A 27,657-nucleotide genomic window follows, 5' to 3' on the forward strand; every position below is an offset into this window, starting at 1 on the left:
CTCCATTTAGTCTCTCTCCTCAAAATACACTAAATGGCAAAAGAAATTTGGTGCTAGGATGTTCCCTTGATGTGTTAGCCCCCATGCTTTTCTTTGTCTCTGTGCGGCTTGTAAAGCAGCTTTTTTCCACCTGCTTAGACATGGCTGTAACTGGTGACAGGAAAGAGCTAGGCCAGAATTGCAAGCTCCATTTAGTCTCTCTCCTCAAAATACACTAAATGGCAAAAGAAATTTGGTGCTAGGAGGTTCCCTTGATGTGTTAGCCCCCATGCTTTTCTTTGTCTCTGTGCGGCTTGTAAAGCAACTTTTTTCCACCTGCTTAGACATGGCTGTAACTGGTGACAGGAAAGAGCTAGGCCAGAATTGCAAGCTCCATTTAGTCTCTCTCCTCAAAATACACTAAATGGCAAAAGAAATTTGGTGCTAGGATGTTCCCTTGATGTGTTACCCCCATGCTTTTCTTTGTCTTTGTGCGGCTTAAAAAGCAGCTTTTTTCCACCTGCTTAGACATGGCTGTAACTGGTGACAGGAAAGAGCTAGGCCAGAATTGCAAGCTCCATTTAGTCTCTCTCCTCAAAATACACTAAATGGCAAAAGAAATTTGGTGCTAGGATGTTCCCTTGATGTGTTAGCCCCCATGCTTTTCTTTGTCTCTGTGCGGCTTGTAAAGCAGCTTTTTTCCACCTGCTTAGACATGGCTGTAACTGGTGACAGGAAAGAGCTAGGCCAGAATTGCAAGCTCCATTTAGTCTCTCTCCTCAAAATACAATAATTGGGAAAAGAAATTTGGTGCTAGGATGTTCCCTTGATGTGTTAGCCCCCATGCTTTTCTTTGTCTCTGTGCGGCTTGTAAAGCAGCTTTTTTCCACCTGCTTAGACATGGCTGTAACTGGTGACAGGAAAGAGCTAGGCCAGAATTGCAAGCTCCATTTAGTCTCTCTCCTCAAAATACACTAAATGGCAAAAGAAATTTGGTGCTAGGAGGTTCCTTTCATGTGTTAGCCCCCATGCTTTTCTTTGTCTCTGTGCGGCTTGTAAAGCAGCTTTTTTCCACCTGCTTAGACATGGCTGTAACTGGTGACAGGAAAGAGCTAGGCCAGAATTGCAAGCTCCATTTAGTCTCTCTCCTCAAAATACACTAACTGGCAAAAGAAATTTGGTGCTAGGAGGTTCCCTTGATGTGTTAGCCCCCATGCTTTTCTTTGTCTCTGTGCGGCTTGTAAAGCAGCTTTTTTCCACCTGCTTAGACATGGCTGTAACTGGTGACAGGAAAGAGCTAGGCCAGTTTTGCAAGCTCCATTTAGTCTCTCTCCTCAAAATACACTAATTGGCAAAAGAAATTTGGTGCTAGGATGTTCCCTTGATGTGTTAGCCCCCATGCTTTTCTTTGTCTCTGTGCGGCTTGTAAAGCAACTTTTTTCCACCTGCTTAGACATGGCTGTAACTGGTGACAGGAAAGAGCTAGGCCAGAATTGCAAGCTCCATTTAGTCTCTCTCCTCAAAATACACTAACTGGCAAAAGAAATTTGGTGATAGGAGGTTCCCTTGATGTGTAAACCCCATTTTGGTGAGGTCGGCGCCATCTTCGTGAGGTCGGCGTCATCTTCGTGATGTCGGCGCTATTTTCGTGAGGTCACCACCATTTTGGTGAGGTCGGCACCATTTTGGTGACTTCGGCTTCATCTTCGTGAGATCGGCGCCATTTTGGTGAGGTCGACGCCATCGTCGTGAGGTCGGCGCCATCTTCCTGAGGTCGGCACTATTTGGTGTGGTCGGCGCCATTTTGGTGACGTCAGCACCATCTTTGTGAGGTCGGTGCTATTTTCGTGAGGCCGGTGCCATTTTGGTGAGCTCGGCGCCATCTTCATGAGGTCGTCACCATCTTCGTGAGGTCGGCGCTATTGGCGTGAGGTTGGCGGCATTTTGGTGAGGTCGGCGCCATTTTGGTGAGGTTGGTGATATCTTAGTGAGTCGGCGCCATCTTCGTGAGGGAAGCGCTATTTTCGTCAGGTAGGCTCCATTTTGGTGAGGTCAGTGCCATTTTGGTGAGGTCAGAGCCATTATCCTGATGTCGGCGCTATTTTCGTGATGTCGGCGCTATTTTGGTGAGGTCGCCGCCATTTTGGTGATGTCGGCTCCATTTTGGTGAGTTCTGCGCCATCTTCGTGAGGCCGGCGCCATCTTCGTGAGGTTGCCGCTATTTTCGTGATGTTGGCGCCATATTCGTGAGGTCAGCCCTATTTTCGTGAGATCGGCGCCATTTTGGTGCGGTTGGCGCCATCTTCGTGAGGTTGGCGCCATCTTTGTGAGGTCGGTGCCATCTTTGTGAGGTCGGCGCTATTGGCGTGAGGTCGGCGGCATTTTGGTGAGGTCGGCGCCATTTTGGTGAGGTTGGTGATATCTTCGTGAGTCGGCGCCATCTTTGTGAGGTCGGCGCTATTGGCGTGAGGTCGGCGGCATTTTGGTGAGGTTGGCGCCATCTTCGTGAGGTCGGTGCCATCTTCGTGAGGTCGGCGCTATTGGCGTGAGGTCGGCGGCATTTTGGTGAGGTCGGCGCCATTTTGGTGAGGTTGGTGATATCTTCGTGAGTCGGCGCCATCTTTGTGAGGTCGGCGCTATTTTCCTCAGTTAGGCTCCCTTTTGGTGAGGTCAGTGCCATTTTGGTGAGGCCGGCGCCATCTTCATGAGGTCGGTGCCATCTTCGTTGGGTCTGTTCCATCTTCGTGAGGTTTGCTCCATATTTGTGATGTCGGCATGATTTCCGTGAGGTCTGCGCCACTTTGGTGAGGTCGGCGCCATTTTGGTGAGGTCAGCGCCATCTTCCTGAGGTCGGCGCCATCTTCGTGAGGTCGGCGCCATCTTCGTGAGGCCGGCACGATTTCCGTGAGGTATGCACCACTTTGGTGAGGTCGGCGCCATTTTGGTGAGGTCGGCGCCATCTTTGTGAGGTCGGCTCTATCTTCGTGATGTCGGCGCTATTTTCATTAGGTCGGCGCCATTTTGGTGAGTTCGGCGCCATTTTGGTGAGGTCGGCGCCCTCTATCGTGAGGTCGGCGCCATCTTCATGAGGTCGGCACCATCTTCATGAGGTTGGCACCATTTTGGTGAGGTCGGCGCCATCTTCGTTAGGTGGGCGCCATCTTTGTGAGGTCGGCACTATTTTCTTGAGGTCGGCGCCATTTTGGTGAGGTCGGCACCATTTTGGTGAGTTCGGCGCCATTTTCTTCAGGTTGGTGCCATCTTTGTGAGGTCGGCGCCATCTTTGTGAGTTCGTCGGCATCTTCGTGAGGTCAGCGCCATTTTGGGGAGGTCGGCCCCATTTTGGTGATGTCGGCACAATCTTTGTGAGGTCGGCTCTAATTTCGTGAGGTCGGCGCCATCTTCATGAGGTCGGCGCCATTTTGGTGAGGTTGGTGCTATTTTTGTGAGGTCCACGCCATTTTGGTGAGCTCAGCGCCATTTTGGTGAGGTTGGCGCCATTTTGGTGAGGTCAGCGCCATTTTGGTGACTTCGGCACCATCTTCGTGAGGTCGGCGCCATCTTCGTGAGGTCGGTGCCATCTCCATGAGGTCGGCGCCATTTTGGGGAGGTCTGCGCCATTTTGGTGAGTTCGGCACCATCTTTGTGAGGTCGTCACCATCTTCGTGAGGTCGGCACTATTTTGGTGAGTTCTGCGCCATTTTATTGAGGTCGGTGCCATTTTGGTGTGGTCGGCACCATCTTCGTGAGGTCGGCGCTATTTTCGTGAGGTCGGTGCCATTTTGGTGAGGTCGGCGCCATCTTCATGAGGTCAGCGCCATTTTGGTGAGGGTGGCGCCATTTTGGTGAGGTCGGCACCATTTTGGTGAGGTCGGCACGATTTCCGTGAGGTCTGCACCATTTTTGTGAGGTTGGCGCCATCTTCGCGAGGTCGATGTATTTTGGTGAGGCCAGTGCCATTTAGGTGAGGCCGGAGCCGACTTGGTGCAGTCGGCGCCGGTCCTTGTGCAGCCCAGCAGTACTTCTGCGGTCGGCGCCGTCCTTGTGCAGCCCGCGCGTCCTTCTGCAGCAAGCACCATTTTGGTGAGGTCGGCGCCATCTTCGTGAGGTCGGAGCCACCTTAGTGAGGTCAGCGCTATTTTCGTGAGGCCGGCGCCATTTTGGTGAGGTCGGTGCCATCTTCGTGAGGTCGGAGCCACCTTAGTGAGGTCTGCGCTATTTTCGTGAGGCCAGCGCCATTTTGGTGAGGTCGGCGCCATCTTCATGAGTTCGCCGCCATCTTCGTGAGGTCGGCACCATTTTGGTGAGGTCGGCGCCACCTTCGTGTGGTCGGCACCATCTTCATGAGGTTGACGCCATCTTCATGAGGTCGGCGCTATTTTCGTGAGGTCGTCGCCATTTTTGGTGAAATCGCAGCCATCTCCATGAGGTCAGCTCTATTTTGGTGAGGTCGGCGCCATCTTCGTGAGGTCGGCGCCATCTTCAGGGGCCCGTCTTGATGCCTTCGGCGCCGTCCTTGTACAGCCCGCACAGTCCTTGAGCGGCCGCTGCCATCCTTCTGCGGCAAGCACCATTTTGGTGAGGTCAGCGCCATCTTCGTGAGGTCAGAGCCACCTTAGTGAGGTCTGCGCTATTTTCGTGAGGCCAGCGCCATTTTGGTGAGGTCGGCGCCATCTTCATGAGTTCGCCACCATCTTCGTGAGGTCGGCAACATTTGGGTGAGGTTGGCGCCATTTTGGTGAGGTCGGCGCCACCTTCGTGCAGTCGGCGCCATCTTCATGAGGTCGACGCCATCTTCATGAGGTCGGCGCTATTTTCGTGAGGTCGTCGCCATTTTGGTGAAATCGGAGCCATCTCCGTGAGGTCAGCACTATTTTGGTGAGGTCGGTGCCATCTTCATGAGGTCGGCGCCATCTTGTTGAGGTTGGTGCCATTTTGGTGAGGTCGGCGCCATCTTCGTGAGGTCGGCGCCATCTTCGTGAGGTCGGTTCCATTTTGATGCGGTCGGCGCCGTCCTTGTGCGGCCCACACAGTCCTTCAGGGGCCCGCGCCGTCCTTCTGCGGGTGGCGCCATTTTGGTGAGGTCAGCGCCATCTTCGTGAGGTCGGCGCCATCTCCATGAGGTCAGCGCTATTTTCGTGAGGTCAGCGCCAATATTGGTGAGGTGTGCGCCATTTTGGTGAGGTCGGCCCCATTGTGATGAGGTCGGAGCTGTCCTTGTGTGGCCCACGCAGTCCTTCTGGTGCCCGTGCCGTCCTTCTGCATCCAGCGCCGTCCTTCCACGGTCGGCACAGTCCTTCTGCAGCCCGCGCGGTCCTTCTGGGGCCCGCGCCGTCCTTCTGCGGCCGGCACCATTTTGGTGAGGTCGGCGCCCTCTTCGTGAGGTTGGAGACATTTTGGTCAGGTTGACCCCATTTTGGTTAGGTCGGCGCCATCTTTGTGAGGTCGTCGTATTTTGGTAAGGCCCGCACTCTTTTCGAGAGGCCGGCGCCGTCTTGGTGCCTTCGGCGCCGTCCTTGTACAGCCCGCGCAGTCCTTGAGCGGCCGCTACCGTCCTTCTGCGGCCGGCGCCATTTTGATGAGGTCGGCGCCATCTTCGTGAGGTCGATGTATTTTGGTGAGGCCCGTGTCATTTTGGTGAGGCGGGCTCCGTTTTGGTGAGGTCGGCGCCATCTTCGTGAGGTCGGCGCCATCTTCGTGAGGTCGGCGCCATTTTGGTGAGGTCGGCGCCATTTTGGTGAGGTCGGCGCCATCTTCGTGAGTTCGGCGCCATCTTCTGAGGTCGGCACCATTTTGGTGAGGTCGGCACCATCTTTGTGAGGTCGGTGCTATTTTCGTGAGGTCGGAGCCATCTTCGTGAGGTCGGCCCATTTTGGTGAGGTCGGCGCCATGTTCGTGAGGTCGGCGCCATCTTCGTGAGGTCGGCGCCATCTTTGTGAAGTCGGCGCCATTTTGGTGAGCTCGGCGCCATTTTGGTGAGGTCAGCGCCATTTTGGTGAGGTTGGTGCCATCTTAGTTACGTGGGCGCCATCTTCGTGAGGTCAGCACTATTTTCTTGAGGTCGGCGCCATTTTGGTGAGGTCGTCGCCATTTTGGTGAGTTCGACGCTATTTTCTTGAGGTCGGCGCCATTTTGGTGAGCTCGTCGCCATCTTCGTGAGGTTGGCACTATTTTCGTGAGGTCCACGCCATTTTGGTGAGCTCAGCGCCATTTTGGTGAGGTTGGCGCCATTTTGGTGTGGTCGGCGCCATCTTCATGAGGTTGTCGCCATCTTCGTGAGGTCGGTGCTATTTTCGTCAGGTCGGTGCCATTTATGAGACGTCAGCTCCATTTTGGTGAGGTTGGCGCCATTTTGGTGTGGTCGGCGCCATCTTCATGAGGTTGTCGCCATCTTCATGAGTTCGGCACTATTTTGGTGAGGTCGGCGCCATCTTTTTGAGGTTGGCGCCATTTTGGTGAGGCCCGCGCCATTTTGGTGAGGCCGCCTCAATTTGGTGTAGTCGGCACCATCTTCGTGAGTTCGGCACCATCTTTGTGAAGTCGGCACTATTTTCGTGAGGCTGGAGCCATTTTGGTGAGGTCGGCGCCATCTACGTGAAATCGGTGCAAACTTCGTGACGTCGGCGCAATCTTCGTGAGGTCGGCGCCATTTTGGTGAGGTCGGCGCCATTTTGGTGAGTTCGGCGCCATCTTCGTGACGTCGGAGCCATCTTCGTGAGGTCGGCGCTATTTTCGTGAGGTAGGCGCCATCTTAATGAGGTCGGCGCCATTTTGGTGAGGTCGGCCCCATTTTGGTGAGGTCGGCACCCTCTTTGTGATGTCAGCGCTATTTTCGTGAGTTCGGAGCCATTTTGGTGAGGTCAGCGCCATCTTCGTGAGGTCGGCGCTATTGTCGTGAGGTCAGCGCCATTTTGGTGAGGTCGGTGTCATATTCATGAGGTCAGCGCCATCTTCATGAGCGAGGCGCTATTTTCTTGAGTTCGGAGCCATTTTGCTGAGGTCGGCGCCATCTTCGTGAGGTCGGCGCCATCTTCGTGAGGTCGGCGCTTTGTGAGATCTGCGCCATTTTGGTGAGGTCGGTGCCATTTTGGTGAATTCGGCGCCATCTTCATGAGGTCAGCGCCATCTTCTTGAGGTCGGTGCTATTGTTGTGAGGTCAGCGCCATTTTGGTGAGGTCACCGCCATTTTGGTGAGGTTGGTGATATCTTCGTGAGGTCGGCGCCATCTTCCTGAGGTCAGCGCCATCTTCGTGAGGTCGGTGCCATCTTCGTGAGGTCGGCGCCATCTTCGTGAGGTCGGCGCCACCTTCGTGTGGTCGCCGCTATTTTCGTGATGTTGGCGCCATTTTGGTGAGGTTGCCGCCATTTTGGTGAGGTAGGCGACATCTTCGTGAGGTCAGCGCTATTTTCTTGCGGTCGGTGCCATTTTGGTGAGGTCGGCCCAATTTTCGTGAGCTCGTCGCAATTTTGTTGAGATTGGCGCCATCTTCGTGAGGTCGGCGCCATTTTGGTGAGGTGGTGCCATCTTCGTGAGGTCAGCGCCATTTTGGTGAGGTGGTGCCATCTTCGTGAGGTCATCACCATCTTCATGAGGTCGGCACTATTTTGGTGAGGTCTGCGCCATTTTAGTGAGGTCGGTGCCATTTTGGTGTGGTCGGCGCCATTTTCGTGAGGTCGGCGCCATCTTAGTGAGGTCGGCACCATCTTTGTGAGGTCGGCACTATTTTCGTGAGGTCGGCGCCATCTTAGTGAGGTCGGCACCATCTTTGTGAGGTCGGCACTATTTTCGTGAGGTCGGCGCCATCTTAGTGAGGTCGGCACCATTTTGGTGAGGTCGGCGCCATCTTCGTGAGGTCTTCGCTATTTTCGTGAGGTCGGCGCCATCTTGGTGAGGTCGGCGCCATTTTGGTGAGGTTGTCACCATCTTCGTGAGGTAGGCGCCATTTCCGTGAGGTCAGCGCCATTTTGGTGAGTTCGGCGCCATGTTCGTGAGGTCAGCGCCATCTTTGTGAGGTAGGTGCCATCTTCATGAGGTCGGCACCATCTTCGTGAGGTCGGCACTATTTTGGTGAGGTTGGTGCCATTTTGGTGAAGTTGGAGCCATCTTCGTGACATCAGCAGCATCTTCGTGATGTCGGCGCCATCTTCGCGGGTCGGCGCTATTTTCGTGACGTCGGCGCCATTTTGGTGAGGTCGGCGCCATCTTCGTGTGGTCGTCGCTACTTTCGTGAGGTCAGCGCCATTTTGGTGAGGTCGACGCCATCTTCGTGAGGTCGGCGCTATTTTGGTGAGATCGGCGCCATTTTCGTGAGGTCGGCGCCATTTTGGTGAGGTCAGCGCAATCTGCGTGAGGTCGGCGCTACTTTTGTGAGGTCAGCGCCATTTTGGTGAGGTCGGCGCCATCTTCGTGAGGTCGGCGCCATCTTGGTGAGGTCGGCGCTATTTTCGTGAGTTCGGCGCCATTTTCGTGAGTTCGGCGCCATTTTCGTGAGGTCGGCACCATCTTTCTGAGGTCGGCGCTAATTTCGTGAGGTCGGCGCCATTTTGGTGAGGTTGGCGCCATTTTGGAGAGGTCGGCACCATCTTCATGAGGCTGGCACAATCTTCGTGAGGTCGGTGACCTCTTCGTGAGGTCGGCGCCATTTTGGTGAGGCCGGCGCCATCTTCGTGACGCCGGCGCCATCTTGGTGAGGCCGGCGCCATCTAGGTGAGACCTACCCGTTGCCGTCCCGCGCCACCAGCGGCTCCGCACGGTCCCGAGACCGGGAGCTGGCACAGAAGAACCCCAGAGAAGAGCAGAGGCTGGCACTGACGTGGCGCAGACCAGAGGAGCCAGGTGCTGTCGAACGCAAGGGAGACTGGCAGAAATCAATCTGATTTACTGGTGAAATGTGAGGGAAGATGAGCGGCAATCAATGTGATTGATAAGCAAGCTTCAACTTTATTGTTCAAATACACAGCTTACATAAGATCTCAGCAAAAATATGCACAGATGTCATTATTCTATTGGTACAGCTAAGGTGAATATGCACAAGTGTCATAAGATAATTGGTTTCAGGTTAAGAACTACATTATAATATCCAGCCTACTTGCAGTTAGGTCTACGTGCTATTTCACAGACTTCTTTCTAACTAGTTCTTTGTTTTGTAACCTTGCAAGACAGCTGCAAGCATAGTGACCTTGCAGCTTCAGCATATCTACTAATCGTGAGCAGTAAACAACAAGATGGAGTGCGGCCTACACATTTTGCTAAATTAATTGTTCAATAGACTCGTATCCCTGTGATTTGATTTAAGCCATTCTCCAACAATTCCCCCCTTTTTCTGTTGAACAATAAGGATTCTCTTAAGAGAACGATTGATTAAACCTAATAAACATTACAATATACAGGATAACAAAAGCAATTAAAAAAAAAAAAAACCAGCAAAAGCATAAATGATAGTTTTAGCAAGACTATGAAGCCAGCCAGAAATGGTAAAATGACCGAGACTGCAAAGTCCTCCTCTGATTCATGAGGGCAGAGCTGGCCAGGCTCTATCCCCACAAATAAGGAAAACACTTGCAGGCAGACGATGAGGATGGGGATGCCTCTTCACTTCTATGAATTCAGTTCGATTGCACCATGAAGTATAATTTCTGTACCTCTTCCCTGCTGGAGTAACATCCTGAATATCTGTGGTCTTGTCTGATGTAGAATAAAACACAACACAGTAAGGCATTCTTACCAATCCTAACATACTTATCTCTTGAGCCTAGTCAGATTTGTCTTTTAAAATCCTTTATACCCCAAACTATGAAAGCGATTAAGTGTGCCAGGAAGCACATATAGAATGATCTTTTCAAGTTCAGTGGTTCATTTTTTTCAGTGATGTCTTTTTACCCATTCACTGATATGCCCACCAGACAGGTGCTGAAGGGATTGGCAGGCGTTGATACGGAGAGGCAAAGCATGTCTCGTTCTGTGGTCTTGGCAAGCGTGACCCACACATCCCACCGTGGCCACCTCGGGATCTGCAAGGCTGCTGCTGCTGTCAGCATCCAAAGGATGATAAAAGCACTGGGACCCAATATGGTCCAAAACCTGTTGAGACACAAGCATATCCTCCACCCGAGGTTATTAATGCACTGATGGTAGTCAAAGAATTAAAATGACATGTCATTGGGGTTTCCTGGGAATCATTAGGAAGCTGCAAAATATTTTAAATTTTACAAAAAAATTTAAATTTTAACAAGAGGCCCCTGCCATGCCATTCCCCCTCTTTAGTTTTTGCAAAAGTCACTTCAGTGTACTGTGTGAGGGAATAAACTTTCCAGTTGTGCCCAATAGTATCATTCATTCCAAAATAATTGCCATACACCCAAAATTGCTCTCCTAAAGGACTAACTATAGTCCAACTACCCAACTCCGCAGGAAGACTATGCCAGTCAGGTATGATCCCATTAGAACTATGAAACCCATTTCCAAACACAAAACATGTTTGAGTCCAGTTCCGTGATGCATTTCCAACACTTGCTGAGCCCAAAAGTTGCAACTCTTGGGGATCCCAGGGTAAGGTAACATTCAAACTTTTGATAAGACCTGTGGCACAAACTGAAGTACTACTTGCCTCTAAACAATCGTCATACGTACTATAATTCCAAAACACTTGATCGTCAAAATCAACAATTGCAAAAACAAATCAATTCCTCTAGATAGGCAAGCTGGGCTAATTGTCTACTCCTGGGTAATCACTGTTTAACTATAACATTCTGGTGAGATCCCATCCTTTGAGTCTGGTGTTCTGCCACGCTCGCATCAGGAAAACCTGTAGGTGGGAAAAGATGAATCCCTTTCCTAGCCCTGAATTTTCCCTAGGGTAAACCTCTGTATCAAAAGGGAAAGATTTTTTTTTTTTTGGTCACTCTTCATATTCTTATAACCTTATCTTAAAACCTTTATAAACACAAAAACTAAAACAACACTCTATAACGTCCCTAAAATAAAGTCTTAATAAACTGTTAATACCAAAAAGGACCTAAAGACTTAAAGAACTATGTAAAAATTAAATCATCACAGTAATGTGCAAGAAAACAACCAAAAAAAAAGTTATATTATATAAAGCACACTTTTCAAAATGAAAACTTATTTACCATATGTATATAGAGCTCTTCTTGAAATTGCCAGCATACTCAAAAAAAAAGAGGTTCCAACCAGAAAAAAGGAAGGAAAAACGTTAATCTATAAACTTATAAAACCAGTACCACTTACATGGTGTATATGCTTAATGATTAGGAAAAATGCTTTAACACAAAAACTAAAAACTTATAAGCAAAAGTCATTTTCTATAACACTCAACATACCTAATTACAAGTGCCAAATTTGGTTTTGGGTAGTCAATAATCATCATGCTTATTGTAAAAAATGCAACAATTACAAACACTAAAATAATAAATTCCCAAATGCCTTAAAATCAGAAATAATGATAAAAACAATATATGGATATCAGTTGCATTCATGAAATGGTAAAATACCTTTCTAAAAAAAACTTAACACTGTTACTTTAAAATTAGAACTCAAGTTTCTGCAAACCAACAGCTGCAAAACAAGGGAGTGAGATAAGGAGGGAGAAGGAAGGGGGGGAGAGAGAGAGGAGGGTGGCAAACGGCAGTAGAGAAGACACTTTTTTCCTTTTCTTTTTTTCTTCGTTGTTCACACGCTGTTGTGTTCAGAAATGTGCAGATTTTCAAGCTTTGAAGTGAAGATTCTGACTGCATGAGCACTACCTTCAGCTCCAAAGTTGCCTTTTCACTAATTTCTTGATGAAAAAAAAAACTGTGACATTTCTTTAAAGAATCAAGGGCTGTAAATGCTACTGCTGATATACGAGAGCGATGGGAGCCGCAGCCGCCGCCTCCTCCATGGGCCAAGCCAGAGCCAGCGTGGGGGTGGGTGCTTGGCTCCCTGCTGTGGCTGGCACTGCCGCTCTGAGACTCGTGATGACCTAGCCAGGGGCCATCTCCTCCCGCTGCCCCATACTGCTGTCCGTGCTGTAACTGTCGGGATTTTTTCTTGCACTCACTCCAGCATTACTTTAAGATCATGGCCAGGAATAACTTTGCCATGCTTTTTAAGGAGTGCATTCACCAGTTCATACATGTCTCTCTCTGGGGACGACACCTGATTCCCCATTTCAGTTTCCCACAGCTCACCTCTCTTCCTGGAGGGATGAGTTCCATGCTGCAAGCCCTCAGAGGTCCATTGTGCTCCGTATGCACCCAAAGAAATAGATACCAAATATGTTTTAAAAGGTTCCACAGCAGAGTGCAGACTTAAACAGAAATCCAAATTACTCGTTTGGTTAGCCCACGGGATCCACATATTAGTCCTTGGATCTATCGATGTAATTGTCAAACCCATCAGGGGCATCATCAAAAGCAAAGGAATCTTCATTGTCTTGAGTCACTTGAGTAGGGAGATGCACAGGTTGAGTCCACTTGCTTGTAAACCACAAAGGACCAAACTGTATCAAATGTTCAGGGTGCTTCTTTAAGTCCACATCCTCTGCTTTTCGTTTCTCAAGGAAAATTCTAAGTCTTTTTGTTTCTAAAGTTTCTCAAGGAAACTGCTGAGTAAACTAAGGGCTACTTTGCTCTCAAAAACCTATCTGGCCAGATATATTACCTAGATATCAGTTCCTTAAGCAGGCTAAGACCTGCGGATATCTTTACCTTAGTGCAGCCTTGAACCTGAGACCCGGCAGCCCTTGCCTGTATGGCGAGTCTTTCCCGAAGGTCTGGCCCAGGCACGAACTCCCTTCACCAGCCCGTCAACCGCTGCTAATCAACACCTCCTTCCTAGGACTCACAGTATTACCGGAACAGCCTGAAGGTCTCCGAGGGTGCCATTTGGTGCCAAATGCGAGGGAGATGGGCAGAAATTAATCTGATTTACTGCTGAAAGGCGAGAGGAGATGAGAAGCAATCAATGTGATTGATAAGCAAGCTTCAACTTCATTGTTAAAATACACAGCTTATATAAGATCTCAGCAAAAATAAGCCTTCATGTGTTAGCCCCCAATGCTTTTCTTTGTCTCTGCGCGGCTTATAAAGCAACTTTTTTCCACATGCTTAGCTATGGCCGTAACTGGTGACAGGAAAGAGCTAGCCTAGAATTGCAAGCTGCATTTAGTCTCCCTCCTCAAAAGAGAGCAAATGGAAAAAGAAATTTGGTGCTAGGAGGTTCCCTTCATGTGTTAGCCCCCAATGCTTTTCTTTGTCTCTGTGCTGCTTATGAAGCAACTTTTTTCCACAGGCTTAGACATGGCTGTAACTGGTGACAGGAAAGAGCTAGGCCAGAATTGCAAGCTCCATTTAGTCTCTCTCCTCAAAATACAACAAATGGAAAAAGAAATTTGGTGCTAGGAGGTTCCCTTCATGTGTTAGTCCCCAATGCTTTATTGGTCCCTGTGCGGCTTGTAAAGCAACTTTTTTCCACCTGCTTAGACATGGCTGCAACTGGTGACAGGAAAGAGCTAGCCCAGAATTGCAAGCTCCATTTAGTCTCTCTCCTCAAAAGAAAGCCCTGGCTGTATTTAACACCTGGAAATTGCCATCAAAATCTTAGCAGGACAAGAAGAAGAAAAGAAAAAAAAAAAAGAAACCAAAAACAAACGGCAAACTGCTTTACGTTATTAAGGAGGAGCTTGAAATCCTACAGGAACTTTATTTTTATGACAATCTATTATTTTTTTTCTTTTAGTGTCATACCAACAAGTACATTTTCACCACCTAATTGAATGTCACAGTTGTAACTCAAAGCCCAGCAAGCTAAAGTGTATCCAAAAAAAAAAAAAAAAGAGAGAGAGAAAGCTAAAGAATTCTCATTGTCTTCCCTTTTTTCCTTGAGAGATCAAAAACTGTAACAAGATAGACCTGAATTTCATGAGATTTGGGATTCAGATAAGCTAGGGAAATCATTGTGTTTGAAGTTTATGGTTCTTAGGTGCAGCTGTAGAATGACACACTGATAAGTCCCTTACAAATGCTAATTATATGGAATTTAAACTGTTCATGGCTTTTACCACAGATCGGTCCTAGCATGTGACTTTCTGAACATAGACAAGTCTTATTGCTGTATCACTCTGAGCTCAGGAAAACGTGCCAAATGGCTGCTACACAGCAGAAATCACATGTATAGGTCTGAATCAGCCCAATTTTGTATTTCAAACAGACAGCATTTGTCTGAATGCTGTATTCCAATAAGCGTGCCTAGGAAAATCACACGAGCAGGCTCCATGTTCATCACAGCCCTGAGGGTACTTGCCAGCTAGCAACTAAGCATCACACAGCTGCTCCCTGCACCCAGCAGGATTTGGGGAAGAGAATAATATAGTAAGAATAATAACAGTAGTAATAATAATCCTAAGAAGGGTAAGAAACGCAACTGAACACTATTACTCACCATCAGCTGACTGATGTTAATCCAGTCCTGGAGCAGCAGCCCATTAGCCAACCTGCCTTCCAGGTTTCTTGCTGAGCATGTGGAATATCCTTGCTCCGTACAGAACGTGCCTTTGCTCAGCTGGCATCAGCCGTCCCAGCTGTGTCTCCTCCCAGCTTCTTGTGCACCTCAGCCCTCTCACTGATAGGGAGCTATGAGGAGCAGAAAAGGCCTTGGCATTTCACAAGCACTGCTCAGCAGTAATCAAAATATCCCTGCATTCTCATTTGTGTTTCCCACACAAACCCAAAACTTAGTCCGATACCTGGTAGTATGAAGGAAATTAGCTCCAACCCAGAAAAAAACAGGGACAAGGTTGGAGTCAGGTGGGCGTTGGTCCCTTCTCCCTAATAGCAAGTGCTAGGCGAAGAAGTGGCCTCCAAAAATCCTTCACATGCCTGCAAACCCCCTTTAGAGGCCCCTCAGACCCCCTCAGACAATTACCCATGCGGGGACATCACTGAGTATCGACGGGGCGGCACGCGCCGCTGCATGGCTGCAGTACCGACAACTACACACGTGGCGGCAGCACTGAGCACTTCCCTGAGCGTGGGGAGCAGCTCCCCCTCATCCTGTTCAGACTTTTTTGTATTTCAATTACAAAAACACAACACACGCACAAAGGAAAAGCCACTCTTTTGAATTTGTGTTTACGCAAGTTCTAGTTACGTATCAAGCCCCTATGTCACTGTCTTTTTTTTTTAATTCTAAAAGCCTTGGGTGAATCGAGGAGATTCAGGGGGGGGTCATTTCAAAATCTTTTTTACATATAAACCAATACCATTCTTCAATATCTAGATAAAAACTAGAGGTTGTTCTCTGCGTCACCTCACACTCACATTTTTAAACAGTTTGTGATCCCCTCTGAGACTTTTCAGCATTCAGCATTTTGGGGGGGGGGGGGGGGAGGGGTGCTCCCACCCATCACTCACCTGCTCCTCTTCTGTATCATGCTCCTGCACCATCTGACATAAGCACTCCACCCAGAATCCCCCCCACTCCTTTGGATTCACCCAAAAAAAAGGCAAAAAGGAAAGGAAATTGCCCAGCCAGCAGCGTGTACAGATCCCCACTCCTCCAAAACAGGAGCTCTGCCAGAGAAATAAAGGGGGGAAGGAGGCTGCACTTACCCCAGCCCCTGTGCCACAAGCCAGTGGCTGCCCCACAGTGGACAACGGGCCAGAGGTTGGCACCACATCTCTCACAGTTGGAGTCCTTCGCAGTGATGCTCACCCCAAGGCATCCATCGCACACCACAGGCAGGTTCCATGCTGCTGTCTTTGCATCTCAGAGCCGTGCACCCTTTGATCCTCCTGAAGCACTGCAGCTTACTGTGGTGCTCCAGCACTCTACAGTTTACCCTGAAAGCTACTTTCTAGACTTTGAAAGAACAGAAAGCTGAGTTTTCTCTGTCTAGGAACACGAGACTCCCCAGTGCCCAAACACCTCCCTCCACAAGTGCACTCTACAAAGCCAACACACCTTCCCAGAAAGATTTTAGAGTACAGCTGGTTGGAAGATACAACACACACAGTGCTTCTTTCTCGGTAGGAACAAGTTGGTGCAACTTCTCAGCCGTGCTCAAGATACTTATGCAAGGTGCTCTAAAATGTGCCTCAGATCCATCTCCATTCATCAACTGATTCGTCATCCCCTCATGTGAGTGAGAAAGAGAACAAAGCTTTGCCAGGGAAAGCGAGAGCATTTCCTTCCCCCCAGACAGGATGGCAGCTCACAGGCACCCAGAGTCAGGTGTCAGCAGCCTGCCAGACACCTAGGCTTGGGCTCTGTGGCCACAGCTCCTGTGCTGCTTTCCACTGAACAAACCAGCAAATAAAATGACAGCAGATAAACACTCTCCGGGGAAAATTGCTGTACCAGACACAATGGAGAGTCTGAGCTCTGTCTGCTGCATGGGCTGAACCTCTTCTATCAGCCCCTAACTGGGGCAGGATTTCATACATAGGGCCACATGTTCTGGCTGTTTTGCAGAACAGATTGCTCCTCTAGTTTCCTATATTCAGGGCACAGGCTTGAAGAGGAAAACAAATAAGTAAGAGTAGCACCTCAGGGTGATGTAATACAAAAGGAAACCATGGGCAAGGTCTGAACAAGTGAGGAGAAGTCCTCTTTTGTCTGCCCTTTCACTTGAGACACCCACCCTGGATTGCTTGGTTTTGTGGTGCTGAAGCACTTGCTGTGTCCTTTCAGCATTCACAGTGCTCAAAACTGAAATCCAGATCACCTTTAGATGCTGGAGGGAACACAGCTGGGTGTCCCAGACATGCAGTGACACCGAAAGCCAGAATGAAGCTTCGCCAAATCCTGCAGGACCCCTTCCCCCTTAAAAGGATGGAGGCTCACAGGCACCGTGGCCACTCAGCACCCTGTCAGATGCCGAGTCCAGGGGTTCAGGACCATTCTGCTTCTGACGGCTCCAAAATACAGCACTGCGCTCTACGGCGCATGCGCAGCAACAGACCTGTTCTATAGCGCATGCGCTACCTCCATAGCAACGTGAGGCTGTACAACACTGCAACTCACAGCTCTACAACGCATGTGCAGAGCCCACAGCAACATGCACATCCGTTGCGAGGGCATGGAGAGGCTCTATGGCGCATGCGCCCACCCCCTTTAAGAATGCGCCGTCCCCTCTGCAACACGTTTCGATCTTGTTAAGTCCTTTTTATAATATAGTGGATACTGGCCTATTATTTTAAAAGTCTTTCTTATATGTAAATGCATAAATTTTTAAATATCTATATAAAAATTAAGAGGTATAGTGCCTCACTCCTCACAATCATACCTACAAATTTACATAATTTTTAATCTCTCTCCACCTCTTCCCCTCTCCACTAAGAATTTTCAGGCTTTTCAAGCATTCAGGGCATTTAGAATCGAGGCAGCAGCACGGAGGACTGATGGGGCGGCACATGCCACTGCACTACTGCAGTAGAGACGTATCCACACTGTGGCAGCACAGAGCACAGACAGGGTGGCACACGCAACTGCACAACAGCAGTGCCAATTACACACACAGTGGCAGCACTGAGCACTTCCCTGTGCGTGGGGAGCGGTTCAGCCTGGCCATGTTCAGAATTTTTTCTGTTTAAAAGAAAAAAAAGCCAACACATACACACAAAGGAAAGCCCCTACTTTAAATTTATATCTACCCAAGTTATATTTATATTTCAAACCCCTATGTGATTTTTATTTTTATTCTAAAAGCCCTTCTACGAGGAGATACAGGGGGATTATTTCAAAATCTTTCTTACGTATAAATTAATACAATTCTTCAAAAATCAAAACCTTTTTAGCATTCAGGGCAGCAAGTACCCTTTTTTGGGGGGTGCCCCCATCCCTCACTCACCTAGTCCTCTGGTGCATCATCTCCCTGCACCATGTGAAATCATCACTCCACCCAAACTCTCCCACTCCTTTTGATTCAGCCCCCAAAAAAAGCACAGACTGAGGAAACTACCCAGCCAGCAGCTCATTATTTTAACTCTAACATTTATTCCATGTATATATCCCCTCCCCCCTGCTCCCTACCTGGTGAAATTGAACATTTTCTAACAACGAGGTGCTGTTTTACAAGAGTGTTTTTTGTCGTTTGGTCCCCACCAGCTCACAGCTCTTACGCTGATTATTTCCGACACAAAAGCAGTGTTTACATTGGTCCCTCAGCTCAGACACCTTTTGTTCCTGTCATGACTTCGAGATGTGTGCTACAGGTACATGCTACACTCCAATTCATGATTTTGACTGTTTATCTTCAAAACGTATTAGTGCTGCCTAGCAATATTGTCAGGCTTTTGCACTTGCTCTTCACATCTTGACTGTATATGACCTCGCTCAGGCGTTGATACCAGAAAAGTTAAAATTTATCAAGGAATAGGGGTTGGGACATAGTGGAAATGATGGGGGGAGAGAGACAGAGAGAACGAGAGAGAGGGAGAAAGAGAGAGATGACGAGAACAAGCGAGAGAGAGCAAGAGCGCGAGAGATGCAGGATACCTAGATAGATACAGAAGTGACAGATACATACAAAGAGGCAAATGTATAGATATATGGACCATAGATACTTAGATGACAGATACATACATGATAGAAACATAGATGACAGACACCTAGATGAGAGGTACATAGATAAGGAGAGGCAAATGAACACTAACCTCATCCTAACCTCAACCACTAACCCTAACACTATCCCCTAACTTCTAATCCCTAACGCTTAACCAGCTTGGGAGGGGTGGGAGGAAGGGTGGGGGCAGGGGAAGAGTGTTTAAGGACAGGCTGAATGGGAGTACTGTGCCTGTAAGGGGTGTCTGTGTGCATGGAGGTGATGCATACACATCCCCTCCATATGTACACACATGCATGAGGGATGTGCATGCAAGTGTATGTGCATGCAGGGAGGGGAATGCAAGCGCGTGCACACATGCTTATCTGTGTGCACACGTGGGTGCATGCATGTGCAGGTAGGTGTTCAGGTTGCTGGAGTCAGTTTGGCCTCTCCCTTCCTTCCCTCAGCCCTCTTTTCTGCCAACTGAAGGGCTGCACACAGACCATGCAACTGGGATCACTTTGGAAAGAAAGTCTCTTCTCCATAAAGCCCCATAAGATGTATGCCCATGCTCTCCAATGCTATTCTCCAAGCACTGGCAGCAAGCACCACATTCCCATAGTGCCAAGTGTGGGCACAAGGGTGCCAGATGTCCTCCTGCAAGAAGCCTCGAGAAAAGTGCTGTCTGGTGCCTCAGGGAAAACGTGGCAGCTCTTGAATTCACAAGGGGAAGAACAAGGCAAAAGACAGCTGGAAGGGCTTTTGCCCTGGGTTTTTTTTTTCAGGTCATGTGTGGAGTAAGCAGCACCCTTGTGCCCTTTTGCTGCTGGGCCCCTGTGGGCACTCACACACAGATGGCTTCACTCTCACCATGGTCCTGGCTCCTTGCTGCTGCTGCTCTCTCTCTCCATCCTATGGCCAGGGATAACAGCCAGAGCATCCTTGGTAGGGTGGGGGTTGCGTTCAATTGCCCCCACTGGGAGCCACCTGCACTTCAGCTCTTGCAAGCCCAGGGGAGGTGCCTTGACTTGTTCCTCCATGCTTTTTTACACCTTTCTTAGCTGCTGCTTCCTCCTTAAAGCAAAAGCACTCCTGCTCCAGTGATGTAATCAGTTTGGACCATGTCCTTTTACTGGCTACTCTACCCTAAGAGGATCCCTGGAGATGGCCAGTGAAATCTGGTTGAAACAGGACCATTGATGAGATGTTTGCCATACACGGTGTCAAGTGAATTTTTTAGCTACGTTATAAAACCATGAAAATAACTTAATCATAGCAAATATAACACATTCATAGCTGGAGTGAGCTGAACCCAAAACTACACAGGAAAGGCTGATAGAAGAGCAGCCCATGGAATTTCTCCAAACAGCTATGGCCACTGCTGAGAGCTTGTATACTTTGCTGGCTACAGAGACAAGCCCATGGGAAAAATTCCTAATTAGAGGAGACTAATGGTCAGTCTAAGTGAGACCCTGGTCTTTGTTTCTCTCATTTATCCATACATGAGACTCTGCTAAATCAAAAGTGGCTTTTATTCACATGTAACTGCTTACAGATGTTCTCATGTCTTTAGCCAGCGCACTCCCATTTTACAACTAAGGAAATGCAAGGGGAAAAAAGAAATCCCCACTACCCTGTGCTATATTAAAGCAAATCAGGTGCAACCAGAGCAAAGGCAAAAGCTGCTGTTCCAGCACAGCAAATTCTACAGCTTTGGCCACTGCACAGTGCCCTACCTTCCTCTCACTTCTGATAACTTGGCTTACATAGGATGAAAACCTCCCTTTTAATGAAATTGAGCATTTTAAAGAGAAAAACAAGGCTATGACTGATGCTTTACATCTTAAAGCCCATTACCATGCAGCTTTTCACAGCCTATTTCTAGATTTAATTGTAATATCTCATCTCCTTTATTCATATAAGGCTGTCTGGAAATGGCTTTTTACTGGACACTAGATGAGTTCTTGTGTCTTCCTCCATACTTACAGGCTAAGCTCACCTCCCAGTAATGAATTCCCATCACATGGCTTTACCAGTCATCCATCCTACATCATGGCAAACTGGGTGATAACTCGTGGGCTGAAGAAGGAAATGTTTTCTCTGGCTATCTGTAGGGCAGGACTCCAGGAAGACGCTGCTTTTTCATGGGATCATTATGTGCCCATGGTGATGCTGAATGCTAATGCTGAGAGCATGCATGCTTGTTGAGTCATGTCACCCACAGCTTGGTTCATCTTCTCTTAAGAGGAAAAAGGGAAAGAAAGGCAATTGCTTGGGCATATTAGCATGGGTGGTAAATTATCTCCTTGCAGGCTATAATGGTGCTGAGAGGGATGAAGTGGGCAAGGCATCAATGGCCACCATTTCTGTACTCTCCCACTGCATGGATGGCTTTGTTTTCCAAATCTAGGGTAATTGGACAGCAGCACAGCATGGGTGCCCACACTAGTCTCACTGAGACACAGTCACAAGTGACTTGGAGTCCCTCAGGTATGGAGGCTTCACCCGTAGCACTAGAGAAATAGAAGGCTGCTGCCTATAAGGCCTTTTTAAAAAGCCTTCTCTTGGTGGCAAACCATCAACTCACAGGTCAAGAAGCAGCTGCTCCTGGCAAGCAAACACTGACTGCATGCCTTAACTGGGGAAACACTGCAGGGAGAAAGAGGGTCTGACAGAGCCCATGCCAGTGAAGGCATCAAGAAGCCCAGTACAAATCATGGAAAGGTTGCCAGTGACTTCCCCATCTTGAGCAGCACCTCTCACTACTAACTCTCCCCAGGGTCCACATAGGCTGTTCAAATATCTAAGCCTCCAGTTTTCAAAGTTACAGGGGTCGCAGGGTGAAGGCAGCCAAAAATCTCATGGACATGCCCCTCCTTTGAAAATCCATGCTGAAAACATTACTTGATAACTGCTGCCTTTCACAAGCAGTTATGAGTTGTTGCAGGAGACATCATCTCCTTTTTCCTATGCCTTGTGATTCCATCTCTTTCTCCAGGGCATCCTACAAGGAGGGATGAAACACCTTTTGGAGAGCCAGGCAACCACATGCAATCTCACATTGCCCACACAGAATGCATGTCCCATTTTCTGCCACTGAAGCCTATCTTAAACATGCATGAGAGAGAGGTGATTGGTGCTGCTCTGGCTGCCTGATTGAAGATGTTAAAAACTAATATCCGTTAAGAGTTTTCAAAACAGGAACTATTCCCCTACAGCTTGCTAGTTTCCCCTGGTGTCATTGCTCCCGTCTGTTAGGAAAATGACCAATTTAATTGCTGCTTCTATTAGCACCCTTGTATTGCACATGCAAATACATGAACTACAGACTTGAGTGGAAGAGAAACCCTTTCCACCAAAGCAGTGCATTAAGGACTTGTGCTCTCCCCCTGCAGCTGCTAAGCTCGCTGGGTCTGGACAGTTTGATGACGTTCCTTGGCATGATCACCTTTTAGCAGGCAATTTCAATTTTCAGCCTGCTTTCACCATAACCACCTCGCTGCTGCTGTGATGCATGGACTGAGCAGAACACTGGTGTCTGCACATTGCTGGCTCTGTGCAGAACACAGCTGTTGTGATGCCCTAACTTATCCCTAGAAAGAATCTTTTTGTCTTCTTTCATCTACCTTTGGTTCCCACAGGCCTTCATTATGAAGGTTTCAATCAACTGCTGCTGACGTATACTTGAATTCAATATTTGTGCTATTCACAGTGAAATGCTGATTCAGCTAAATGCTTGGCTATGTCAGGATTATTTTGATCAAACTGAATAAGAGACTTGAACAGGTATTCTGCATACTCCCTGGCCATAAAAAGTAATTCACTAATGCAGGGACCACAGATCCAGGGTTCCAGCAGACAGAAGGAAATATTCTGACAGGGCAAGACTTGATCTGACTTCAGAAGCCTTTAAGGGCATCATCTAAGTGGAAGTCAGAGCAAAGTAGCTAAGTGTATCCAAGCAAGATACTTGTGATCCAGAGAGTGAAATGCAGGCTCATTCATTTTGAGTGTTTGATTTTTGTCCTCTTCCCTGGGGACTACAAAGAAATTAGGTTCAGTATTTTTAACTCCCAGAACTCATATCAATGATGAAGTATCTGTGTTAGGATCACCACTGCCCTACATTCCAATGTCTCCACACCTCCTTTGCTTCCTTCCCATAGGGAGCAGACAGTCCTCTCCAAGCCCTGATGCTTTCATCTAGAGGATGGGGAGGATGGGGAAAAGAAAGGAACAGGCTGTGCAGAGCAGCTATGCCTATGGGCTCCCATAGACAGAACTGCCAGCTATCCCATTAGATAGAGTATCTAGATTCATCAGACCTGGGGCTTGTTTCTTGTGTTCTTATGCTATGCAACAGAGCACTCTCATCTCTTCTCAGATTCTTTGCTATGCCTGAGTAATCCAGTACCCTAAAGCCCTCTGATATTACACTTTGGCTTTTTTTTCTGGCCAGAATAATGCAGAAAGAGATTCTGCCTGCTCAACTTTCTGTCCCATGGCTGCAAGTGTCTCTTGATTCTCCTTGTGGTGTTCTTCCCGTATTAGTGCCTTGCAATTAACGCTCCTGGCTCCTGCAGCCTCCCTTGCTCCATGACACTTTTCCCACTCTAAGTGTCACCTTTCCATGCTGTGAAGCCTTTCTTCTGCATCGACTCCCTTCAAGTCTCCAAAAGTCTCTCTACAGCAGAAGGGGGCACTCTCGCACCATGGTCTCCCCTGTACGGGTTGCATTGCTTCACCACACGCTCCGACTGGAGTATGAGAGCTCTGACCAGGGATGGGTCCTCAGTGGGTGCTTCATTTTCTGGTTTTCATGAGACTGCCTATACTTAAAATCCTTCTTCATAAATGGATGGCAGAGACATGCTCCTCAGGTGTGTGTCCTTCTTTAAAGTTGCTTTAAATGGTCTCCAACTCAATTTTGTCAATGGCTGACATGTTCAGCCTGTCTCATCCTTTTCTGCTGTTCTTTCTGCTTCAGCCTGCCCAGCAGCAGTGACAGTAGATGGATGGGGCAACAGTGCAGTGGACTCCAACAAGGAACTTAAAATTAACCTGTCAACAAAGAGGAAAGTGTGAAGCATCATTTTTAACCTAACTCCTTAACCCACCACCAGCTTAATGCCACAAAGGTGGAAGAAAATGGCACCTGTCAAGGAGCGTGCCACTGCTGCTAAACGTGGCATGACTGCACCATGAAGCCTGCGCTCTTCCTTCAAAGTGTGCGTGCTGTGGGCCGCCAAGGACAGAGCCTGGCTAACACTGCTGCAATTTCATCTCTTTGGGGCAGCGCAAGCTTTTCCCGAGACCCCCGTGCCCAGCCCAGCCCACTGCCCGAGGGCTCTGCTGGCCTTTTACCCTCTGTACAGCTTTCCATCATTACTCACCTCTCTTACCCATATACTCAGATTCTGCTCTTTCTTTTTGTTCCATACTCACCAAGGAATGAAACCGTGTCTGCACTATCTCTTCACTTGGTCCCTTGGTTTCTTTGACTGTAATTCTTGCTGCCAACCATTCTCATTTGCTCTGACTCTTTTGCTGCATAATGCCATGTTTCAGAGGGAAAGATGCGGATAGCAAGAACCATTCCTTTTTCTTTCTCCTAGAAAGATATGGTGCAATGATTTGAAATGTGTATGCTTCCTTAAGTATGAGCAGAGAATTGGACTGGTTACCTTGCTCCTTGGGCATCTGCTTCAGTCACTGGAGTAACAGGGACCTAGGGGAGAATGCTGCTGGATGTCAGGAGCAGTCCAGGTTTGACAGCATTACATTACACCAAGAATATGCCCTGGACTGGGGCCTTCATGTGGCATAAAGAAACATTTAGGATCTAGACAAAGACTGGACTTAAGCTAGCTCTTTGCAAGCTGACCTAGAACAGAAAGAGGACTTTATGGTATGTTCTCACTGCAAAACAAGCCAACGCCAGAAAGCAAACTCATCTTTTGGACCCCAGTCACTGAAAGCCCATAGCTGCTAGTACAGGTGCTAGCAGAGTTTTGGCCTCTGCTGAGCAGCAGTTCATGAGAAGACTTTGGTGTACCACAGAGCAATAGCACATGCTGTGGACCATTAGCAATGGACAAGACAGATGAGACCTTTCAGAACTAGTTCTCTAAACCCTCTGGAGACAGATTCTGCAGATTCATGCTTCAAACCACATCACACAGCCTAACAGCACACTGCACAGCAGGCAATGCACACTTCATGCTTCAAGCACTTGCTTTGTCTCAGGCACTCAGAACTGAAAAAGCACACATGCAAGAAAACCCTGTCTTCCATCTGTCAAGGTCAAATGGTCCTCACAGGAAACCCAGCATAAACCCACAGTTAGGAGTCAGGTAATGGGGACACATCTGGTCTGCACTGCTTGGACTCATGGCAGAAAGCAGTTCCTGGCACTACTTCCTTTGGAGTAGGGATGTAGCCAATGCACTAACCATGCCAAAAGGCCAAACAAGCTGCAAAGGATAACCAAAGGGATTCTTGCATGGCAGTGCAGGAGTCACACCTGTCACTTCCCTTCTGTCTTTCCTCAGCCACCAACAGAATGTGTCCAGAAAAGGGCTATGAGGATGATCTGAGGGCTGGAGCTCCTCTCCTACAGGGACAGACTGAGAATTGGGGTTGTTTGGTTTGGAGAAGAGAAGGCTGCAAGAAGACCTTTTTGTGGCCTTGCAATATCTGAAGGGTGCCTACAGGAAAGCTGGTGAGGGACTTTTTAGGGTGTCAGGTAGTGAGAGGAGCAGGGGGAATGGATCCCAACTGGAGAAGGACAGATTTAGATTAGGCATTAAGAAATTCTTCACCGTAAGGGTGGTGAGACACTGGAACAGGTTGCCCAAAGAGGTGGTGGAAGCCCAATCCCTGGAAGTTTTTAAGGCCAGGCTGGATGTGACTCTGGGCAACCTGATCTAGTGGATGATGTCCCAGACCACGGCAGCGGGGTTGGAACTAGATGAACCCTGACAATTCTGTGATTCTGTGATCTCAGCCACGTCCTCACCCCACAAAAGGCAAGAACTGAATATAATACTCTATAAAGTTAACCTGAGAAAGGTAACCTGTATACTCTTACAATCAACTTATCTAATATAACAACTTTGTATTGTTTAAATAATATATCAAACCACTTTATAAAGTGTAACATGCAATAAATACTGCATATATTAAAAATTTATATATGTTATAATATATTTTATGACATTTATACAACATCACCATTATCATCATATTTAATGCCTGTATTGAAAGTATTATAATTTCCTTATAATTACATACAGAAAACATCATTATGAAGGTGGGGAAACACTGGAACTGGGGCCCAAAGAGGTTACGTGGGATGTCCATCCTCCATCTCTGATGTCAGAGAATCTCTCATCCTCTCCATCCTTGAGATGCTCAGCACTTAAATGCTCTGCACAACTAGAAAAGGCCATGAGCAAACTGATGTGACTGTGCCTGCTTTGAGCAAGAGGGCTACACTACAGTCCCCCCAGAGGTCCCACCCCAATGTATGTGACTGATTTTTGACCTCTGGTAGCATTGCAGCTACACAATAAACTACAATATGCACACACCAAGCAGATTGGAACTTGCTTAAGTCTTTTGGCATACATGTTCCTCTGGTGCTCCTCAGATATTTTGTGATACCAGCTGTAAATGAAAGGAAGAAGAGAGAATTAAAGATGAACGATGGCAAGAACATCCTGCCTGTTCTGTTGCTGAACTGTTTGTAACTATGCATTCACCATTAGGAGCAGACATACTTTGAGCCACTGTACTCCGCAAACAAATAAATCATCGGCCTAGCCAGACATGACTAAGGTGGCTTCTCTTTGGCAATATTTAGAGCTTAGTAGCTCTTGAAAGAAAGGCAAGTCTCCAGCTAGATTCATAGGACTCTGAAGTACAAGATGAGGCCCTCTGTTAGCAGTACTAACCAAACGATGAGGTCAGTACAGCATAATAGGGAAAACTGAACTCTGCTACAACTAAATGTCATGTTGATAAATGCAACTTCACCGTTTTTTATAAACAAAATTAAACTTAATTTGCCTCTCAGTAGCTAAGGTGCTGTTAATACAAAACCCACAGAATAACTCACTGGACACAGTTAATAGTCAGCAGACCACATAGGCCAGGCTTTGAAAGCATTTAATATTCACTGAAGTGCTGCTTGTATCCAATTATAACTCACTGCTTGCCATCTTAGTAATTTAAATCTGTCCACTCTTTAGAGAGAAAAAAAATGCACTAATAAAAGACATGAATGCACCTTTTGCTTTTGACAACATTAAAACTAAATGGTAGATCTTGAATGAGTTACTCTGCAAGAATAAAGGTATTAATGAGGTAATTTCATTATAAAGGCTCATCCAAGCCTATGTGAAAACAAGGGAAGTAAATGGAGAGGAAAGCTGCTGAGGAAATTAGGGTTCCTTCCACACTAATTAATGTTTTGGGCATTTAGTACAGGCACCAAATTAACTGCTCCAAAGAACTCCATTGAAAAAAAAATACATTGTTGCCCTGCCATGTAATTAGAAGACAGTACAAGCAGAACACTTAATGAGTATAAAGCCAGCCTTTAACTTACTCTGCCCAGCTTCTGAAAACATGCCATTGTGGAAGCCTAAGTTTAAGGCAGCACTAGGCATACAATATAGGATTGTTTAGGTCCTTCTGTTCGGTGAGCTGTAAACAGGTAGCCCTGAATGAGAGACTCTGAGACTCCTGGGAGGCCCAGATTCCCAGAAAAAAAAAAAAAAAAAAGGAAAGTCTTAAATGCATCCAGAGAAAAGAAAAAAAGGTGAATAGGCCCCGCACAGCTAGCACAGTGAATGCTCACCGCTGTCTTAAGTGATTACATGATGTTGTGCCACCCCCTCTCATTGAGTTATCTTTACACTGCTTTTGTCTCCTCTAATTGGAGCTGATGAGGTGCTAATTGGTTGCTTTTTTTAAAAAAGGACTACTTAAGCACTGGCAAACAGAGTAAGACAGCATGAGTGGAGTTAATGAGGGCTTAGCAAAAAAATAAAACAAAACCCACAAAAAACCCCCACCAACCCAAAAACCCCAACCAAAACCAAACTCAAAGCCACAACACCCCTCCAAC

This window comes from Indicator indicator, unplaced genomic scaffold (assembly GCF_027791375.1).
Source record: "Indicator indicator isolate 239-I01 unplaced genomic scaffold, UM_Iind_1.1 iindUn_scaffold_57, whole genome shotgun sequence".
NCBI classification, from domain to species: Eukaryota; Metazoa; Chordata; class Aves; order Piciformes; family Indicatoridae; genus Indicator; species Indicator indicator.